This window comes from Nomia melanderi, chromosome 7 (assembly GCF_051020985.1).
Source record: "Nomia melanderi isolate GNS246 chromosome 7, iyNomMela1, whole genome shotgun sequence".
NCBI lineage: Eukaryota > Metazoa > Arthropoda > Insecta > Hymenoptera > Halictidae > Nomia > Nomia melanderi.
In genome coordinates, this window is record NC_135005.1 from 6,957,477 (window position 1) to 6,979,578 (window position 22,102).

At 35.0% G+C, this 22,102-nt stretch overlaps 1 protein-coding gene across 2 annotated transcripts in view; it reads right to left on the reverse strand.

The window, feature by feature from the left end:
• The window catches only part of DIP-lambda (Dpr-interacting protein lambda), a 201,450-nt gene extending 199,825 nt beyond the window's left edge, over nucleotides 1–1,625 (reverse strand). For both annotated transcript variants that reach the window (XR_012998994.1, XM_031970408.2), the window contains exon 1: nucleotides 1,409–1,625. The gene's annotated coding sequence lies outside the window, so the exon portion shown is untranslated. The remainder of the gene's footprint in view (nucleotides 1–1,408) is intronic.
• Nucleotides 1,626–22,102: the final 20,477 nt, after the last annotated feature.

The following is a 22,102-nucleotide window of genomic DNA, read 5'->3' on the forward strand; positions in this document are numbered from 1 at the left end:
TTTTCGTTTATGCGACAATTTAAACAATCATTGAAGTATAAAATTGTATATATTATGATTATGATATTGTCAATTGTGTTGAATAAAATCTATTTAATTTATTCCTGTATTGGTAGCATTTTAACCCTCAACAATCCAGTAGTGTTCGACGGCGAGATTATCAAATTGATTCACGTAAAAAATCAAAAATTTTTACATCACCTTCCAAATTATGTTATCAAAGTTCGTTAACCAAAAATTGTTTTTTTTTTATTTTCACAATCTTCCAAAAAACTACATAACAACTCAGATCTACGTTATTGAATAGTTACTGTACAAAAACATACCAAGCCGTCAAAATCGAGCGAACTGTAATTTCAGTTCACATTAATCCTGACGATTGAAATGTAACAGTTAATTCGATTAACAATTGTGCCTGGTAATCTTCAATTAAAATTGAGTTGATTATATACACTTCCCAATGATTAAAATTATATTTTAAATGAGTACTCTTAATACAGAACCGATTTACACTTCTTCCAATTCTGAGTCATTAAGGGTTAATCGCGATTTGAAAATTCCAATTTTTACATATTATGACCGGGTGACGAAATACTTCGCGTTTCGTCGTTTTGCCACATAAAAACTTTAAAATGATATATATTTCAAAAATATTATGATTACAAAAAAATATAGGAAAATTATAAAAATGCTGTTAAATATCGAATCATTTCTTGAAACAGAATATTCGACACGACAATGATAACTGTATACAAACCATAAATTACTCGAACACATTTTTACCTACAAACTGGATGATAAATACCAACCAAAATTAACAACAAAATATCCGATCCGCAATGCGTTAACATTCTACAATCAAACCATACGAACACCCAGAGACCCGTATTACTCCGCCAGTCAACAATTAATCAAAGATCCTCCGTAGCACGCAAACATCCCAAAGTACCCCTCAAAGGAATCACCCTTTCAAGAACCCCACAAAGAACAGGCCAACCGCACCAAGAGCAAACCTGCAGGTCACGTGTGAGCTTCACGACACAGTCCAAAATCTAAAAAGACCGAAAACTCAGGAAGGTACCACCCAGAAACAAATCAAACTCTCCCGAAAACCTGCCCCAAACATCCCATCACCTGGTACATCACACTGGCCGTCACAAAGTCCCGCACATTTCCGTCGCACACGTGAGAAACGCTCAAAGTAACCTCAACACGTAAAGGTACCTGCGGTCAGCCTCCTAAGGAGGTCATCAACAGGTATCCTCGGACCGCGTTCTATATTCTACCCGCATTAACCCGTCCTCTTCTAGCACTCAAAAAAACAGGCATCCTCTTCGACGGAAGAGGAGCTAGAGCAGCCGTCCTGATCGAAAAACAATCCCGGCGGGAGACGCAGCGAACCACTTACCGAAAGGTGTCCCGCGAGCGGTATCGTCGAGTTCCCGCGGCCGAGACGACGACACGGGGCGAACGGCGAAGCGGCTGGCACGAGAACGGGATATCGCTTCGCAGAGCCTCGGCCGGGATCCTTAAAAGCATAGCACTGTTCCGCGGGCCCTCTCTCGCGTGTACGGCCAAGGGGGCAGAGGATTGGCACGCGCGCGGCGGTTTCACTCGTGGGGGTGTCGCGGTGCGACTGTAGCACAATCGCTACCCTCTCACGCTCTCACGACTTTCCATCCCTCCGCTTCAACCGTTCCCCTCTGCCGCCACTTCAGCCGCCCCTTCCTGGTATTCGCTATCCTCTATTCTCTTCTTCTATCACTCACCACTTCTCTCCTTCACCATCACTCTCTCTCACTCTCTCTCTCTCTCTCCCTCTCACTCTCACTCTCTCTCTCCCTCTCTCTTTCCCTCTCTCTCTCTCTGGCTTTTGTCGTTAGCTGCCGTCCTTTTCCAAAGCGCGCGCAACCTAGCTCCCTTTATCCTGTAACTCGATTTCTGTCTTCCACCTACAGCTAGCCTGCGTTCCTCTCTCTCTTGCTTCTGATAACCTCGAACCCCTTTCACTCGGGCTCTCTCTCGATTTGAACCAGCTAGAGGTGTCTCTGTCTGTGAAGAGGGTTAGTCTTTCTATCTCCGTTTCGTTCTGTAACCATGGGAGTATCCCCACCAGGATAAAGCTGCACGAAGCCACTCCTGCAGCGACGGACGTGTCTTTTCGAAAAGCCCCACTCGCGCGACTCTTACCTTGGATATAGCCTAGCCGGCTGGTTGACGGGATGGCTGGCTGACTGACTGACTGACTAGAGGATCGGTTGTGCGGCTAGGTTAGGATCGGTCTGCGCGGTTTTCGGATATGGCGCGCGCAGGATCGTTTGATCGGCCCGCGCATGTTGTTGGCCGCGTTCGGATGACGCGAAGTTCGAGGCGCGCCGAGCGATCTGAGGATCCCGCGTTAAGCTGCCGCTATAGTGGACGTGTACTCAAACGAATTGGAGTTTCTGGGAACTTAACGCGTTCGCTGCGCTATTGGGAATCGTTTGTTCTCGGAGGTGCGGATATTTTTGAAGTAAGTATTTGAATTGAGGCTGACTGATTGTTAATTTACCTTCCGATGGCGAATGGTTTTTGACTAGTTGACATATTTTGGACTAACCTTATTGTTATTGAATATTTTAGGTAGTTTCTCAAACGTGCTTTTGCGAGATGGGTTCGAATCGTCAGTTAGTCTGAAGTAGTCAACTGAAAATGCAGGTTGCCCAGGAATAAGTGAGAAATTGAATGAAGTCTTACATTTGCGTCAAGCAAGGCCAAAATATTGCTGTACAAAGGTTAGTTACTTATCAATAATAAGTATCAATAAAATAGTAGTCGATATTCAATTTAAGTATGTAAACAATTAATATCACCTGAATAACGCAAGAAGTGATTGCCAAGACGTCGATCGGCATTGGCCTGCAGCGAAAGTGTTGACATATTGTAGGTGAACGCCATCTTACATGCTTTTGAACGCTTACTGCGCAGACGCTTATTGCGCAAGTGACTCAACTTACGAACTCATATAAAGAAACTCAATTTTATAAATATGAGACTGACTAACTACATATAAATATATTTGCGATCTTTATAAAAATAAAAAATCTGTTTTACAGATAATTTAGAAATAAAATATTTAAAAATAAAAATCAAATAGAACTGCGATCTCAGCATACCCATTTCAACGTTTGTTCTATTGTGGACTGAAATCAGTCTTCCGCCTGCAAAGTGTTAATACGTCAAAGCAATTAAATATATGTATATAAAGGGTATATACATCGTTCGAATACGCATATAGTATAACCACAACCTAACCCGCGCATTCGTTAGGCGACGAATGGTACAAGCTCACCCTGGAATGACTGTAGTTTACGCGGAGCTACGTGGAACGTGTTTTATGAGCGTTTTCGCTTTTGTACTATTCCGTTGGTTGCAGTATGGGAGAGTGTTTATACGGTTTGAGTTAACCGTTGGAATGGTTGACAAGTTTTATAACAGGGAGATTTTTATTTCGAGATTAGATAAGATCTTTGGAAAAGACTTTGAGCTGCGTTGAGATTTTGTTTTAGGAAAATTGTAATGTAATGAATTTTCCCTTTGAGATGAAGATGATGAGTCTAGGAGATGGATGATTCGTTTGATTCTTTGGGAACAGAATTTCAATATAAGAAAGATTGCAGTGTTGCATTGGGATTTAGTTTCAGAAAAATTGTAATAAAACAGTTTTTGAATCGACTATAGATTTTTCAGAAATATAGGATAATTAATACATTTTATATTATGTTCAAATAAAGTACAAACTTAAAATTATTTTATTTTCGTAAAAACAGTTTTGCGCTAATTTGAAACATGACATTTAATAGTTACATAGGATGAATTCATAATTATGTTTTCGCTGAGTTGAACGCGGAAAATACAAATATGAACGTTATTTGTTCAAATGAAACAGATGTTGAGAGTACCTTCAGAAATTACGAAAGAAAATTGTTGCAACAGCGAAGGATAATTCATCGCGTATCAACAGTTCCATTTTCAAAGAGCATTTGCATGATTTAATACTGGCAGATAGGTCTTTACAGATACTGAAAAACGCCGGTAATCAATATACCGAAAGCCGCAACTGAAAAGCTGGGCAAATAAATTTGATCGCCATACGGTCACTTTGAAGGTGTGATATTTAAAATCAAAAAGCGTTTGCTTTTCCAAACAGCTGCGCCGGAAGTGCAGATATAACAAGAGAAATTGTATCCGTGATGCAATAAAAATGAAAAATGCAACGGATATAAAAATATAAATAATATCCATTTGTTCTACAAATGACAGGACCGGGAACAATACGTCACAAATGGATAAATGGACTGCCCATGTCAAATTTAATGTTGTTACATGAATGGCATCATTAACTTCATAAAAAAAATATAAAATAATAAAAATATTAAAATTACTACAAACTTCATTAATGCTTTTATTTCATTTATATATTGTAATTATTTATGTAATTTCGCTTAGAAACATGAAAACTTACTAAACTATTAATATACAATTCTGTATCCTTCACTTCCCTCCTTTCAATTTTTCTTTTTTTCTCTAAATTCTTTTGACTAATCGTCAACGATTAATCACGAAAAATTAATGTCTGTGTTCTATTCACAGAAAAAGATACATGGCAAACATTTAGGTGATGATACTAAATTTAATTCAATATCGAATATCGAAACGCCAATTGCTCATTTCTATTATTATATTTTCCGGAGGTAAATGTTTCTTTATCGTTCAAAAACCAAAATATTCGTTTTATCTGCAAACCATCGTTCGTAGAAGTTCCGCAAAGTCGAAGTAATTTATTCGATAAAACAGATTTACAATATATTTATCATACCAATGAGATTATACGAAATCGGAGTAATCAATAAAACAGAAGCTGAGAAGGTTATATTTATCATAATATATACACCTGATCCCCGATTTACGCGGCACTTTTTTACGCGATAAACTAGAACACTATTTACGTGGTAGTTTATACGCGCGATTTTAGTTTACGCAATCTGAATTTAGTAACACTAATATTTTTAAAATTTATATCAGCTTTTCTTTCGAGTATTTTGTTTCTTCTTGTACCGACATACTCTATTTACATGATTTTCATTCGCGTGAAACGAATCCACGTTCAAATCAAGGGTTAGGTGCACTCGTTTATCTTTCTTCCATCCACGAAATTCGATTAGCTCGAGGTATTGCCGCGGGAACGAATACTTTGTTTTGAATAAAGGTCGTGTATTATTTAAAAGATGGATACAGGTTTGGCAAAAATCGAGTAGTAAAGGGACAGCTTGGAATGCGTGTTCGGACGTTTTAACACGATATTTGTGTCTAGTGTGTACGGTATACTTTACAAGGGTATACAAATTTCAAAGTAATCACCTCGTCGTACGTACATGCGAGTATATGGCGACAAGTTAAAACAACGAAGCATATGTAAAACGAGAGAATAACTTAGACAGACTGTAACAAAAATTTCGCGAATAAAATTCTGCGCATCGTGAAAATAAATATTCGTGTGCTTGTATGTGAATTTTGAACTTACACTGTTTGCAGTTCGATTTCTACTTGATAAATAGAATGATACATGATTGTAGAATAATAGAATAATAGAATAATAGAATAATAGAATAAAAGAATAATAGAATAATAGAATAATAGAATAATAGAATAATAGAATAATAGAATAAAAGAATAATAGAATAATAGAATAATTGAATATTGTAGAATAATATTTATTTATTAGACAAGTATTACATATTCGTGACTAGCATATACAACTAAGAATTTAAACTAAAATTAAATATGAAGGATTGAACTTCCGATTACGAAATTTAATGGGTATACTGCCTGCAATATTGCATTTAAACGTGCGATAAATAATATATTCGTTATTGAATAATAAATAATTTCATAAAATTCGTACATAAAATGTCTATTGTCACAGTTCACATTAACAAATTTTTACTAAACGTATTAATAAGTTTAAAAATATTCATTCAAAAAATAAATGCATTCAAACTGCATCACTGTTCATAAATTTCATAATTATGCGAGACATTTCACAGAATAATTTGTTCATCCTCAAATTAGGTCATTTTGTACCTTGAAATATGAAAACGAGTATCTACAAAAAAATATGGGTACATAAATATAAAATAATTTCATACATGAAGTTTCGGTTATAATCAATTTAGTAGTAGATAAAATCACTTTCTGCGTGCAGTCGTCACTTCATAAATCATGGAAGTTTCAGATCTCTTACACGTATAACACACACCTCGAAGGAATTTCAGATTATTTTGTTGCAGTACACTTCCCCGGAGCAGCGAACGAACGAGAGGAGTTAAATACTACGTTTATCTCTCCTCCCCTGCCACTTTCCATCTATCTCTCTCTCTTGCGTTTGCCTTCGCTGTTCTGTGTCCCTGCGATGTCACTGCAACATTCTTTTTCAAGGGACGCCGGGTTCGATATTAGGAAATACCTTCTGCCAATTCCCCGTTACATAAGGTGAGCGTGTTCTTACAAAAACCATGGGGTTTTCTCGGCACACTCCCCCCGAATTGGTTTTAGATTAAGAATTTTTAGAAGAGCAGGTAAGGGGATGAAGGAACGATGGCATTCGAAGCTCCCGGAATATTTGCTTGTCACCCCTTACTCAAATTAATGTTTTCTCGGACTTACACGTCACTTATTGGTTAAATTCCCATAAGAATATATTATTTTATTTTTGTATATTTCCCATAAACTTCAAAATTTGTTTCATGACATTTGCTAAATGCCTTTTACAAGTTATTATATACATAGCACAAAAGTTTATAATGACATGAGATTAAGATTAAAGTGTGATGCGACTGCAATATTCATATTTTATAAAGTATTTTATGATATATATATACAAGTTTGTAAAAACGTATGAATGAAAAACGTTTGAAAGAGTTATTGAATGAAATCCTACCTGCAGAAATTTTAAAAGGACTGCGTACTATAAATCCAACGTAGCCGCGCTTTACAATAAGTGTCAACAAGATTAATGTTATATATTCACAACTGGATTTATTAATTACTTTATCTGCGTCAGTGTTCCCTCGGTTCTTTTCCAATTAATTAATTCAAGACTTTTATCGTTCATTACATAATTTACACGACGGTTTATTTTACGTCACTAGGATTTCCCAGGAGTTTTTAATACCCATTTGATATGTACTTCGTTCGCCATTTATAGATCGACGATCCAGTATCACCAATTTTTCCTCTATTTTTGTCATCGAATCGCTTGCAAAAATTCTAAAAAATATCTGTTACATTGCAAATGGAACACGTTACCATGAACATTTCTTTCAATTCCTTGAAAAATAAATGTAGTTGTAAAAAATGAAACGTTCCAAAAAATTCGAAGAAATAAATGTTCGTTATTGAACTTCATAGTGACAATGGTACAATAACAACGCAACAATATAGCAGCAACTATCTATATAATTATAAATGGAAAGGAAAGTTCAAAAATCGAAAAATCGATCAATCCGTCAATGCAAAAATTAATATAAAGTTAACTGCATAAAAGAAACTACAGAATCTTAAATTACATTTTAAAACTGGTATTATAACCGATCATGGTACATTTAGTGTTTAAAAAACTTCCAAAGTGCAAAGGGTTAATTCAATAACATTCCCTTATCCGAGCACTCTCACGTCGACCAACAATTGTGACGTGCGCTTTACGTTCCGCCAATGAAATCGGGACGAGTCGAAGATAATTTGGCCGGGAAAGGGTTACGCGAAACTCACTTTCGATCGGCGCGCGGTGGGAATAGGTGGAACGTATAAGAAAGTCGTCGCGGAAGAGGCTCGGAATGCTACACGGGTACCATGGCTCCATATAAAATAAAGGATGGGCTCCGGTTCGCCCGGGGTAAACCCGGTGCTCGTCTATCGGCCGGCAATATCAGCGAGAATTGAAATAGTCGTGATATTTCTTTGAAAGGCGGGGAGCGAAACAGCCGTGACAGAGACGACGCGTGAGTCGGCGGAATAAGAAATAATAAAAAAGGCTGGAGACACAGAAGGGGAGACGGGGTGTAGAAGAGAAGAGAAAATAGATTTTTGCGGGATACCGGGGCGAGCGCCGCAGGAAAAATGGAAGCGTTAGCGCGGTCGTCCTTTACAATCAGATTTCTTAGCGGGCCGCTCCATCAGCGAGCCGATACTCCTGCAACTCTTTTGTTCGTATCGGACGTCGCCGTTGCTATTGGACGGCAATCACACGAACGAAACAAAGGAAACGAAAATGCGAGCGATGACGGTGGACGCGATCGAATCGAGGATATTAGAGCGGGACGAAGGCGTTGAATTTGGATTTCTTTAGGTTTCGAATTGTTTCTCGTTGTGATAATTTTTTGGTGGTAATTATGGTTAACCCTTTGTGGTTGAGTGCTGTCATAATGAAGACTTTGAGCTTCGATATCTAAATTTGAAAGCTATAAACGAATAATTTTATTGTTCAAATAATGAGAGATTGATGTGCGGTTTTATTTTTTTAGTAGTCAAGACTTTGATGTATAACTCAGACTTTTTATGAAAAAGATTTTCAAACGTTTAAAAAAATTCTCGTCCGTGAAGGGTTAATAATAAGTATAGAACGCGATTGAATCCACAAGGATATTAGAACGGGACTATCACTCTTTTTTGAAATATGCATGGGAGTATAGAATCGAAAGGATTAAATTTGGATTTTATTAGGCTTTGAGTTTCTTGTTTCTGTTGCATTTTTTGGTAGAATTGAAATGATTAACTTTCGAATTTGTGTATTTAAGTACTTTAATGTTAGTACACGCGATTGTTCTATTTTTATATTTTTTATTTTGTGAAGTTAATCTGTTTGAATGAGTAGTTTGTGCATCTATAATACCATATATGTGTAATCTACTACATAGTACCTGCTACATTTTTGGTGATACGAAAAATATTTTAAACACAACTTATAACATAGCTTTTTTAAATTATTTTTAATTGTTTTTTCCTTGTTACATTTTTTAGAGCAAACATTGAAATAGCTCTCTTATTTTGAAACGAGAAATATTTTAAATAATAATTGACAATTTTAAAAGCGGGATGGTAAATAGAACATTTTTATTTACAGATTACCTGCATATTTTCATTTATTTGTTCTGGTAGCACGTGTTAAGATCCATCCAAGTATATCTAACAACTAACTTTCAGATCACCTAGAACATTGATAGAGTAATGAAATTCTGAAAATATATTAATTTAATCGTTGAAAACACGTTCATTTGTATCCATCTGGGTGAAAATCGTAGATGGAAAAGTAGGTTCAGATGGTAAATAAATTGTTATCCTGAAACTTTTTTTTAAGCCGGACGCACTTCAAGTAATTGCTTCCGCGAGGGAAACCGTTCATTCGCTAATATCGGAGATAATATTGCCAGCTAAAGTACCGCGGAAGTGGCTAATTAACGTGTAATACTCATTTGAAAATCTTTATGAGCTCCTGCAATATAAGGGCGTATCCTGGCAACTAAATGAAGATACATCGTTTAAGAGTCCTTTAAAAGCATAGCAATAACCGAGCGTTTTTCAGTTTCGTCTTAAGTTCACCAATTACACAGTGTTCGGAAAATTGTTACTAAAATATTCGCGAGCAAACAGCGCTGCAGTTGTAAATCAATTACGAGATCAAAAAGTAAGAAGCTTTATATATCATTTTAACACTAGAACTACCGAGTATTTAATACGGTTAACATATAATCCTTACAAAAATTGTAACAATAGATTTGCCTTCGGTTTCTTCATGTATTCACTATACCATTCAAGTGAAACTATTTATTTTTAATTATACTTAACATTTCGTACTTAACACTTTGAAGATATCAATAATTAAGAAATAAAAAACCGAAACCCCCCATGTTGACGGGTGCGATAGTTCAAGAAAACTTAATAAATCAAATTTAGTAATTAAAATTTTCTGAACATTTTTCATTATAATCTTTAGAAATTCATGCTTCAAACTGTTCGCTATACAGACATCCAAACATCGTTTCTTATTTATATCTAGTTTAACCACATAAGAATTAACCCATTAATACTAATACTAATACTAATTTACTACTAACACTTAATACGAATGTTTTTAAATATAATTCTTCTACACTTCCTTGGTCAAAATTATCGCTCTCCAGCTTCAGTTTCACTCAAGTAAAATAAATATTCTTCCGTTAGACTTCCGTTCTGCATAATTTATTGGGAACGAAGCATTCTCGCATCCAGATTCCGCTAAATCCTTGATCCCGTTGTGCGTTATGAATCTCGCGAGTTTCCTGAGTTCGTTTTAAAACGCGCGAGACGGTATGTGTGCCTACCTACACTGGTGTAACAATAGTTAGTTGGTAAAGCACAACAAGTCTTAGCGGACGGGCCGAGTAGCAAAGAGACATCAATATTCGACAAGTTTAATACCACTGTCAGAACATAGCTTGATCCTCGAGGGTATCTCGCGGTCTGACACAGGAACTCCTCTCACGGATTCCAACTTTTGCTCTGGATGACGAACACACGTAAAAGCCGGCACGTCAGCCACTCGATAACCGCGGAAGATGATTGCGAGCAATGCGATACGTGAAATTGCGAGCGAGAGTGACAAGGCTATTCGCTTCTTCGCGAATCAATAGCCTCGTGTCGTGTAATAATGGGATCACACCTCGCGGAATAAGTTAACCCTTTCCAGTCCCATATCGAGGCAGAAGTTCGATTTTCTTTCAATTTTCGTGCACCATTCTGTTTCAGGTTTTTTTTATTCTTGTTTATTCGCGATATTAAGATTATTACGTGTTATAATAAATTGTCATTCAGACTGAATTAGTAAATTGATACATTCATTAGAATGTAGATAAATTATTGGATTTTGAAATTCATTTGGTGTCTTTATATTTAATCAGTTACGAATGCGAATTGAAATTGAAAAAACACGTTTTTGTGGGCAAATTAGAGAAGCTGAAATTAAAGAAAACTCCATCGCGAATCATTTTGGTAAATTAAAAATTATAAGCTATTGTACGTAAGTTCACTAACTAAGTATGATAGTATTTGACTTTAGATGTCAAGATTTTCTTATTGCGTGAAAATATTGGAATACATAGAGCAATATTTAAAGTTGTTACAAGTTAAAGGTAAAATAATTATTAAATTTTCATATACGGAGCATCATATGAGAATATTCAAGTTACATCATTTTTCAGAATATTCACGATGTTAGCATCCAAGTATTTCAATATATTATCATACACACTTTTACTAGAGAGACTGAATCCCGCAGGAACCATTAGATTCCAGTTTTCCCTCTGGAGGGTAGTTGCTTTGGTAATCTTCTTACTCTTTAAATTTTCTAGAATCTTAATATACTTTTCTATTTTCTTTGAAAGTAGCGTTTAGCATCTGTTCTCTATTAATCAAGCTTTTTGTATTCTCATTGCTTTACAGAAGTTTGTGCAAGAGTAAATCTTCAAGATCAAATTCATGGATAAGTTAAGAAAAATGTTTTTAAGCTTCGCCACTTGATATTTATTTATTTATGCATCATTTGATACTATTAATTACTCAATATTAACAATAATGGTTCTAACATTACGAAATTTGTTTAGAGCTGACAAACGCGTATTCAATGCAAAAGATTAATTGAGAATAATCATTAATTTTTTGAGATTACAGGAAATACAAATACATAACATACCAACTGAATAAAATATATACTTTTAAAAATGCACGCAAAAATACATTTACAAAAATAGAAAGTAGAAAGTAAAAGTATAATAAAAGTGAAAAAGGAAAATTAAGAAATACATTCTCGAGGCTAGTATCAACCACTTTGAGTATAATTTCTCTCCGCGGTCTTTATCGTAAACCCTTTTACATCCTCATTGCCGCTATAATAGTAAAATAATTATAATAAAAGAAGAATTTTTTAATTATCTTTAGTGAGTTTTGTGCGATTATATTTAACCTCACAATTTTATAGTTAAGCGTGAAATCATCGTACTCGAGATTTGATATTTTCATTTGGAGTCGTGTAATATACTCTTCGCCACTAAATTGTTTCGTAATCTTTCTATTTTTCTGATTGTTTCATTTTCGCAGTATCTTGAAACACCTTATAGTCGATTCTGTGGTATGGGAGTATATTTATCGACTCTACTACTTAGTTGATTAGAATTCCCGTATTCAGAGGTTCTCTCCTCGCATCTTCAACTGTTGCGTCCTTTTGTCCTTGCAATTTCAATTTCTAACTCTTTTTTACTTGATCTTATAGTATATTATATACTTGCATTACGTTTAACATATTCATTCTTAAGAAATTCGTAAGTATTATATTTAAATTACTTTCTACGTGACATTTATATACTTATAAATGTGACTTTATATACTTATTAACATTTAATATCTAATAACCACGATTTAATATTTAATATCTAATAACTAATATTTAATATATTTTATATGCATAACTTTAATACAGTCATCGATACATTCATCCTATCGTTCCCATAAACACCGACAACCCGTCATCCAATTCCATAAACAACATTTCCACTATTTCTCACGACGCACACGGCAATCCTCGTTCTTCGTTACTTCATCGTAAGGCAAGAGGCAATCTCCGATGCGATCCGTATCAACATCGAATAACTTCGGTATTACTATCAGAACATTGTCCATAAGCCTGTCCAGCGAAGTTATGGAAACTCTGCCATCCCGAATCCGAACTATTATCCAGAAAGGTAGGGAACACAGATGGCGGGATGAAAGAAAATGAGGGAAAGTCGTTAAACTTCAAAAAGCCCGTGGGGACCAGTACCAAAAGACAAGGTATTTCTTCGGCTAGGGTTTACCCAGAAACGTGCATCCGTTTCCCGCGTTTGCACAGTTGCTCTGTTTACGTACACCTTTCAAGATTTTAAACCTCGACGGGATTAGGATACAGATGTGTTTGCCGCCGGAAAAAATAACACCGACGGAGACGCGCCACGCCGTCGTATTTTATACCCGCGTACACTTTAGAACTTACCTTCAAGGAACGGACTTTTAATCCTTTTCTGGACACACGATACGAAGGAAAAAGAAATAAGGTCCGATGAACTTTCTTAATCTATAACGGTGCTATAATTTAAATTAATATTTAATTACGATGAGGAAGGGCGGGAGGGAGGGTTTCCGCGGGAAATTCGAGCTGAAAGTCATTTAATAAAGAGTTTAATACGAATTCGATGGGTCCCCGACTTTATTGATGGAATGTTTATCGACACAAAGGCTTTCGGAATAATTCATGGAATAATTATTGGAATTGCATTAAGGCTTTGGAATATTAACACGTGGGCATTGTTTACTGCGGGATGATATTATGTATTTTGATTCGCTGCTTCGAGTGATAATACATAAATTATGTTTCGCAGAGTGATTTAAGGTAAAGGAATGGAAGAAATTTCTTTTAATTGTTTATTTTGTCTAGGACCATCTTCTTTCTATTCTTTTTTGTTCCATTCATATTATTTCATCTTCTATTTATTGCAGATGCTATAGTGTGTCTATACCTTACAATTTAATATGTGTTACAATTTGCCTCTTTTTTTGTTTTTTTTAAACATAATTTAAAATTATAAATTATACATTAACTTTTTACGATCGAATGTCGCTGTAATGATAACTTCGGGCGATCGTATCTGAAAGCTGCGAATGAGTAAATTAATTATTCAAATGATGAGGAATCGATAATTGGCCTTCTTTTTTCTGATATTTAAGTTTTCAGTCCATAATTAAATGTTTTCTAAAAAAATCTTTAAAGATTTGAAACATTCTCGTCCTTAAAGTGTTGAAATAATACTTTTTCTTATTATACAGCACTGCGAATTTACAATAAAATTGAAAACGATATCATCACTTTAATTCATATTAAAAACATTGCGAGTATTATTCATTGTTCACTAATTGCAACAAAATTCTTCCTTCACATTTATAAAATCTGCTAAATAAAAAAATCAATTTTAAAGGTTGACGTTAGGGGTATTTTGAAAAACTTTATTTTGAAATTTTATAGAAGTTAAGGAACAACCCCTTTTTTTAACTTTCTTTCGCTATCTTATACCGTTCTCAAGATAATCCACGGTGAAGAAAAATTTGTATTTTTCCAAGGGGTGGTTTCATCCCTTCAAAGTGAAATTTGATATGAAAAAATTACAATGTATTGACCTTGACTTAATCTACTTACACACAAAGTTCCATAATTTTTTGAATTTCCGGGTTCGATAATTTCCCTTATAACATACTTGAAAACTAAACTACGAGACTTGAACTCTGTTTATGTCTCTCATCAGCGGGGACTATCAAAGTTCACCGCGTCCTCGTAAAACGACAGGTCGCAAGGAGCGCGTGCAACACGGCTGCAGTCGAAGAATCGACGGTCACTAATCGAGAAACCGATTTACAATGTCGGTCAAGTCGATTCGGTCGAAGATCAATCGAGCCCCGACTACTTCCAGAAAACCGTAGCGCCATTCTCCGCGAAATTTCGCAGCCAAAGAACGTGCATTTCCGCGCTTCCTGAACTTCGAAACACCAAGTAACGTTTCTTCGACTGCGTCCCACGATTTTGTCCTTTGATATGCATTTTACGCTGAACTAAATTACAGGATTCAAAGAACCGCTGACGACACGTGCCCATGAAGATCCATGCTTTGTAATAAAGAGCGAACCGTAGTGAAATAGTTTAATTGACGTGGTAACGTATTCAGGTTATTTATGGACACATTGAATTCATATATTATTATATATATATTGTATTTTTGCACCCCATTTTGTGTTGACAAACAAATTTTATTTATTTTAGTTTGTGGAAATAAAGAGGTATAAAAGAATTGTGCCCCAATATTTTGTTTCGCATTTTATATTCTATATCTATTTTCTACTTTTACTTCTTTCCTTTTATATTTATTTAATTTTTACACGTACTCTCCCTTTTTCTTTAATGGTGTCACAGCGAAATCTTTTTCGTTTTTAAATGAAATTTGGTAAAAATTTGTCGACGTCATCGAATGTCATCGAAATGTTACTGGGAAGTCGGCCGTCTATTAAATTCCACATCAATCAACGAAGAAAAATTTCCAAAAAGTGAAATTCCTGTCTTTCATTATTAATTCAAAATCGTACATTTTTAATCGTTTCAAACTTGTGGCCTTAAAAAATATGTTGACGCAAATTTTACTAAATTTTTATATGTTCCAAATTACACGGAAAAAATCTTATGTCTTTAATTTCCTTCAATATCGATCGACGAATCAATGAATCGCTCAAAAACCAGAACCTCATTGAACAAACAACAGCGACATACTCCCTCGACTTCATCCGCACTCAAAGCAAATATTAAAGCGGCATCAAAGCAGTAAAGAATATAGTAAAAAAAGATAACCCGTTAGAGAAACAATATTATCTTGATAAATTGGCTTGTAGAAGATTAAATTCCAGCGTAAAGAGTGATTAAATTTCCTCCTCATATACCGAGGGTGAAAGGGTCCGAATTTTTCACATGTAAATAACCCGTATCTTTCGCATTTCGAAAGTGAACCAAGTGAAAACGCCAAATGAAAACAACGAACAAAAGAAAGGCTGAGTCTTCACAGTTTCAAGGCTCGACGTTAAGAGCTGAGTCTTCGAAGTTTCGAAACTCAACGTTATTAGCTGAGTCCTCAAAGTTTGGGAAGCACGATTTGAACATTCAATGCTCGAATCTTTATGCTCAATGATAGTTGAAGACTCGAACCGTCTGTTATTATATTAATACCTCATTGAATATTTAAAATTGTTAAAATAGCAATAAATGACTCGAGTTTTCGAGCCTAAAAACACGAACAAGAAGATTACAGTTATACACCCAGAAAAAATCAGAAGTTTCCACTCAATAGTTACCAACAAAGAAATTTAATGATTATGTTTTATATTGTTATCAACAATAAAAGTTTACCTACATTTAGGACCATCTCTAGATGGTGACCCCCTTAACACTGAAACTACCGAACATTTAATACAATAACTATGTACTTCTTAGAAAAATTGTAACAATACATTATTTTCACTTTCTCCAAACATTCATTAGAGTACTCAAGTAAAACTATTCATTTCCAAAATTATTTCGAATATTCCATGGTTTTAAGATATCAAGAATTACGCAACAAGAAAACCGAAACCAGTCATTTCGACTGGTAAGGTAGTTCCAATGTTAATGCATCGTCGAATCCCGATCCCCTAGTCGCGGCGGCTCGTCGCACGGCGTTTGCAGAAAATAGAAAATGGAGGAAAGGGCGAGCCGGAGGATTCGAAATAAAACGCGTAAGGCATTCAATCAATAGGAGTTTATCGGGGCAGCGTTTGCTCCAAACAGTCGGCCGGGGAACGGGCGAGCTGGATATGCCGGGGAAGATAGAGCGCGGAAAAGAAGCGAGTAAAATGTATGCACGCGCGTGTGTGCATCTGTATTGACTTGTTTACGGTACGCTGAGCGAATATGCAACCGAGTGGAGGACCGGTACCGGTATCGGAGGAACTAGAAGAAGCGAGGAGAAAGTCGGTATGTACGTGCTGTTGCTGCCGGCTGCCATGACGTTTCGCGAGCCATCGCCCGTTTCCCGTCGTCCGTTCCGCCGGATATCTCGGACTCGAGCACCGGGAAAGACAAAATTCTCGGTGCCAACGAATCCAAGCGATCATTTCGAACTTGTGCCGATATTGTCGTCCTCGTGTGTGGGAGAGAATTTCTTTAACCTTCGCATGGCGGATGGTGGGCCATTTTGACACAGTAGTGGCTGCTGTATTTATATATTTCCTTATTCATTGATTTATTCGGGTGATTATATACACATGTAATCGAAATTTATATAATTAATGTTATGTATAAAATTGAAGGTATGATACCTCTCGAAAATCTGCGTACAATGCAAAATTCTGTTGTAGGTCAAATCATCATCGCTGTGCAATGGTTAACACGTTGGCGACCACGGTCGAGTTTGAAATAGGGAAACTAGGGTAAAATGGGGTGCTTTTCTTGGAATCGTAATAATAAAGTATCTGGAACACTAGACTCGTGAAATCTTTTTTGGAAATCTTTAGTAGACCTTTGGTTATAAGGAAATAAAAGATTTTTTTAGTAAAAATGTTTAGTTATGAAGGAAAATACGATTTTCTAAAGGTACTGAACTATCCGCTTCGCAGAAATAGAACACTCATGTAAAATTATGTAAAAATACAAAATCTTCATTTCTACTGAATTAAAATTGCTAATTGAATATATTTAATTTTTAGTTGGTATAAATAAACTATAAATATATATAGTTTTATGTACAAAAATCACAAATAAATGTGTCGCCCTCCTTTTCTGCACTGGTGCAATCTAATTGGTTAGTTTTTACCTCATCTTTGATTTTAATTTGCTATACATTAATACGATTACACGTAATTAATTAAAACTATAAGCAAGGCACATAGTAAGAGACGTAGAATCCACTACTGTAGTTATCTTATTCAATTTGTTTTATCGGAAGATAAACAAAAATGCTTCATCTATGTAATAATAGAACTTTTTCATTGAATATCTTTCCAATACTTTTAATCGAAAAATAATTCATGCACTGCTCTGCAGTCGATCTCAAATAACATCGAAAACTTATTGGAACCATGTTACGCGATATCAACTCGATACGACCTCTTCATCTATGAAAACCATTACTGTCCTATTTTACCTGACCGGTCCGTTTTATCCTACTTTCCCCTACCCTTACTGTGAACAGTGCCTTTCTTACAATTGTTTCACGTGATATGTTACTCATATCAGTTTTGCACATTTGAATGTAATAAATAAAGCAAACGAAGCATTTTACATAAATGACATATAAGCAACTCATTGGCCAAATCGATTAACTCCACATTTCAAATTCTTTAAAATAGCTTCTTCGAATAATTAAAATGTCTGAATTTAATCAAACCGGGACACCTCGTATGCATATAAGTAAACTTAAAAATTAACCAAACCAACATTTTCGTGTTCCATCTTCGAAACAAAGTTCATATCTTCGAACGACTGTACCTTCCACGCTTGTATTATAAGACTCTTAACACAAGTTGCACCAAATTCGCCGAGCGAATTCAAAACTGCGGAACAAATTTTATTGGAGGAACAGTAGAAACGACCGAAAGATTACATCCCTACCAGCCCGAGAGGGATAGTTGGTCGGCAGTTGTTGAAACTTCTAAAAACTGGTTAACCAAGTTCCTCGGTAATGAACTTCGTACTTTTATATATGTTGGACCGCGTGAATACTTACGAACATCTGGAACGAGATTGTTCCCGGCGATCTTTTTCTGACCATTGCGCAGCAGTACCACTTTTACGACTTACGATTCGAAACTTAATAGCTCGGAAAGGAATATAAAGATGATCTGATTAACTGTTCTCGATAAATAATTCTTCTACAACCTGTTTTAATAAATATATCAAATTAAGTTTTATTAACCCTTTTTACTCGTATGTCATGCTGGAGATGACAATACAAATTTGTTATAGAACGTTGGAAATTGATTGAAAAAATACCATACCTTAAAAAATTATAAAAATGAAAACTTATTATAACAATAATAAATAAAATAAATATGAAACGTTGAATTCTACCACTGTAAACCACTTTAATTCATTTCTCTAAAATTTAATACAAGTTTACATCCAACAACATTGAAAATAAATCGAGTACAAAGGGTTAAAGCAACTTTATTAAATTCATCGGAAGGTTTTATCCTCTTTTCTCTTCTATGAAATATTTGTGGATGTTATAATACTATTAATAAGGATTGTAATTATATGATTAACGGCATAAAATTGTTTAGCGAAATTGTCAATATATAATTTCATGAAGATGAATTTATTAAAATGATCAAATTTTAAATTTCTTTAAAAAATACTTAAAATTTCTTTGTCAGCGAAAGATGAACAAAAATGATTTAAATATTAATATATTAAGAATTTTAAATATTCAAATCCTAAATATATTTCTCTGCTCCTCGGTACATTGCGATACAAATGAACCGAAATTTCAACAGACTCAATATTTTTCTAATTTGTATACGAAAATACAAATTAATCGATTTGGCTTTTTATACTAACTTTTTTATAGCAACTTTTAATGTAAAGAATTAATACTTACATTTTTTTATCTTTAACGTATTGATTATCGTTGAGCATGATCTTTACCTATTTCCCAAATGGCATTAAAAATATCTTAACAAAATAAAACAAAAAGCAATATTACACATAGAATGGTCTGCGATAATTGAACACGAATTCCACAGTTTTTTACAATTTGCAACCACCGAGTATTTCGATTATACCGACTTCAGAATTCATCACGTAGAAATACTCTGAAATGTCTGAGGTTAGGAGTTCAGAGACAAGTGGGGTAACCTGCGTGCCATGCAGCGGGCTTATAATTTGCGGAGCGTAATCGAGAACAGAGGAGAGTAAGACACGTAAGATGTATGTAAGAGCATGTGGTTTACAAGAACGTGAAAGTTTCTTTGCTAAGAAATCACGTGCTCAAACGTGGGTCGAGTACTACTCACTTCCTTGCTTACCCCTAAGTCAAAAACGCCTGACTCTTCACCGCTTTTTCAGTAATTTCAGCGGTGACGGCTGTGCATAATTGTGCACCATAAATTTAATTAAATTTCTATTATACGATTGTTAATTATGTGTAAATAAATAACCTCAACGTGCACAGTAATGAATTACAGTAGTTCTTGTTTATTTACCGCCACTAATGATTTCGTTAATGTTATAAATTAATAACTTTACTTAACTGATTAATCGATTAATTAAGTTTGTATTATATAATTATTTTTCATTCTCTACGTGTTAGCATGAACAAAAATAAAATAAAATAAATGAATAATCAAATACTTCAGTTTTGATGTGTAAAACAATAAATTATAATTATTTTTCTATTTGTTTCTATAGATAATAATGTTATAAAACAATCTAATTGTTAATAAATTCAGTAAATCATTATTAATTTATCTTTTAAAGTATTCTTAATTAGCATTAAACAATCTTTAAAATATTATTCTAGCATCAATATTTCAACAAAATCTTATATACACGATAAGCATAAAATTTCTCCAGCTTCTCGCGAGTCATTAACCCCTTGACCTACTTTGTCAGACTCGTGACGAACAATTTAAACTGCATTTGAAAAATCTGTTACTTATTTTTCAAATATGTAAATGAAGTATTACTTTTCTATTATCAATCTTTAACCTTTGGAGTTAAAGTAGACACTGAATAAGCATAAAAATTTATTCTTTTCCTAATAAATTATTAACGATAAAGTAAGTGATATATATATATATATATAATTATAAGGCGAGAATTAATAACAAAGTAACTTTAACGAAGTCATGAAAAAATCATGAAGCAACGGGTTAAAAAAAGTTCCTGCACGTAAGTTTATACGCTATTTCAACAACGAGTCCGCGAAACAGCGTGACAAGAATTGATTTCCCGGAAATCTCCAGTCGAATCGCGGATAAGAATCGGCCGAAAAAAATGTTGTACCGATGACGCGTAACAATGAAAAGTAATCAACGGCACGGATGAAACGAAGTCTGTTCGTTTCGGCGCGCGAGGCCTCTCGTCCGTTTGTTTCCGGCGAAGAAAAGGAAAGCATAATTCCGGCCGCGCTGATGCCGCGGCGAACGTAAAATAACTGAAAGAAAAAGGGGTGAACGTTCGGCGAATGCTTCCTGTAAAGGTGCAGCTACACTAGCAAGAGAACGGTGAGATTATTTTCATGCCAACAACTTGCAGTGATATTTACGATTCTATTTTAGTTTATTTTGTTAGGGTCACGAGTGAATTGAACTTGTGCTTAGTAATATTATTGTCAGATACGTTTCACTGTCAGAAGAATCTCACAAACTACACTTCTATTTTATTCCTATTTTACTTCTATTTATTTTGTTATTGTCACAAATGAATTGAACTTACTGTCAGCTATCTTCACTAAGAACTTACCAAGGATTCTATTAAGGATTTTGTAAGTTGACACTCGGCTCTATATGCATAAAGAGTGAAGCAGATACCTACTAGGAACAGTATTTACTGAATTTTCTAGTAAATGCTGAAAAACATCAAATAAATAATATTGTATCCAGTAAAAGATAAAATAGTAATAGTAAAAGATTATGCATAAGAAATCCAGCATTTTCTTTTGCTCGTATTTAATACATAATAAATATTTACTCTTTTTATGAATACAATCCATGGTTACATGCGTTTCCACACGTTATAAAAATCGTCACAAGGAAAAATTTTGCAAATTACTCGCTAGTGTATGTGCACCTTAAGGTCTCCGTGCACCGGGTTTCCAATGAAACGAAAGGCGAACAAATTTCCCTGGAGGTGTCTCTCACAGCCGAATTAATGGGCGAAAAATAACTGGCGATTGTTTCTTTCGATCCGTGAATCGAAATGTTTACAATAGATTTAACGCTAGAATTACTGTATCACTTGTTACGACTTTTAATTTTCTTATTTTGCAATTATCGACAGTACACAAGCGTTATATATAAAAATTCATTTGAAACATTAATAATTTCATTTACACGGTATAAGAAATATCAACAGACAACAAAAAATTAATTTTATTTAATAGACGCAATCATTTAAGGATTTTATTCAACAATCGTCATTACTAATAGAAACATTCTAATCACGGAAAAACAATCGTCATTACCAATATAATCATTTTCTCGAAATGTTCTGATCACTGGACAATAAAACGAACAAAGGAAAATCGTAAATGTAATGAAACAGCCGGGACGAGTAGTGGAGTAGAAGCCAGTAACGGCGTTTTGGCAAGCCGCGGGACAGAAAGCACCTACGAAGCCGAAAGAACTTTCGATAGATTCCCGAGAACTCGCGAACCCACTCTCGGGAATCGAAGTACGAAACTTGTGTAAGGAATGAATTTTCCCTGCTCTC